This window comes from Astyanax mexicanus, chromosome 1 (assembly GCF_023375975.1).
Source record: "Astyanax mexicanus isolate ESR-SI-001 chromosome 1, AstMex3_surface, whole genome shotgun sequence".
Classification (NCBI taxonomy): domain Eukaryota; kingdom Metazoa; phylum Chordata; class Actinopteri; order Characiformes; family Acestrorhamphidae; genus Astyanax; species Astyanax mexicanus.
The window spans coordinates 127,200,391-127,201,969 of record NC_064408.1 but is presented as its reverse complement, the minus strand read 5'-3'; the positions used below and the strand labels follow the sequence as shown (position 1 = coordinate 127,201,969).

General features: G+C 34.9%; 1 long non-coding RNA gene across 1 annotated transcript; it reads left to right on the top strand.

The window, feature by feature from the left end:
• The first annotated feature begins 273 nt into the window (after positions 1-273).
• Positions 274-1,332, top strand: LOC125785761 (uncharacterized). Its single transcript, XR_007428113.1, has 4 exons — positions 274-351; positions 443-737; positions 845-925; positions 1,015-1,332. It is a non-coding gene; the product is annotated as an uncharacterized LOC125785761 (long non-coding RNA).
• Positions 1,333-1,579: the final 247 nt, after the last annotated feature.

The window sequence follows — 1,579 nt, the reverse complement described above, 5'->3', positions numbered from 1 at the left end:
AGAACCGAACGAACGTGCTGAACATGCGATTCAAGATCGGGGGAATAAATCAAAATGTCATCTATAAAAAGAGTGACGTGTTTCCCAATCATGTCCCTAAATATGTCATTCATAAATGACTGAAATACTGCGGGATGTTAGCGAGACCATAGCTCATAACCGACAACTAAAAAGGTCTCATATGAATGCAATTTTAAAATTTTAAATAAATGTTATTGCTTGTCATTATTGGAATGTCACCCTTACAAAAAAATTATGTTTTCTCTTTCATGCAGTTTTCAAAAGCTCTTACTCATCATTACCCCAAACTTTCCAAATTATCAGGAGGATGGCTTCTGCACAAGGCTCTTGGTAATGTAGACTTTAAACAAGTTAGAAGGTCAGGGGTTTCTTATTACTTTTTATTTCCAATCTTTTAATTATTCTTAATTGCTCCTCATAGGTGGATCTGGACAAAGAAAACTTACAGTCGTCCCCCCAGAAGCTGAGGGATATAATACTCAGTATTTAAGATCTGTGAGTGGAGGGGGTAAAACACTTTGTACATAGTTCCACTCCAGGAGGAACTAGACACATTGCCTCTTCCTGTTGATGCACATGAATTCCAGAAGATGCCAAAGGCAACTTGCCAAGCCTGCGGGTTGTCTATGCCTTTGCAAATTTTGGCTGTTCATGTTAAATCATGTTGCATTGGCAGGTCATCCACAGAGTACGACTCTCTCTACGATGATTGTTGTGTAAGAGCAATGCCTTTGTTCAATAAATAATATTTTTTTTGTTAATTATTTTAGACACAATGTTATTGTTTTGACAAATATTTACTTGTATTGTCTGTTCCTTTTAGTCTTCCCCTGATGTGTCTATTGTTGGGGAGTTCTCCTCTGTGAACTCTGTGGAAACCACTGGTACAAGTACATCCAGAAAGGTAAGAATAAATTCAGTAATGCTATTAATACTCTACTTACCACTGTGATCTATTTTTAATTATTTTTCTTTACTGTATGTTCATTTTAGCCTTCCTGTGATATGTCTGAATTATCTGGAGTGAACTCTTCTGTGGCAGCCAATAGTAACAGTACATCTATGTCTAAGGTAATGGCATTTATGCAATTCCTACAATTGGTCTTACTTAATAGATATTACACTCATTCTATTTTAAGTAGTACATTTCTTGTTTTTCACTGGAGGTAATATTGATATCTTCTATTCAGGGCTCATGTCCAGTGTGCCTCATGATTTTCCCATTGGATTATTTGGAAGTCCATGCTAGCTTGTGTGGTGAAAGGTGACAAATTAAAAATGTTTGTTTAATGTATAAATCTTTAAAAAAGAAAATCCCTTTAAGTATTTTTTTTATGTTTATATATTTGTAAAGAACTATACAGTTCTTAATGTCTAAGTATAGCAATATTTGTTTGCCTCTGGTCCTGGAGGATCACAATCATTACAGTTTGGTGGTTTACTAATTCTGGAAATTAAAAGCATGTGTTAAATCAGGTATGTTGCCAAACTGTGATTACACAGGCCTTTCAGGGTTCTAGTTGATGATTTAATAATTCTACAAATGTATAAAACAACA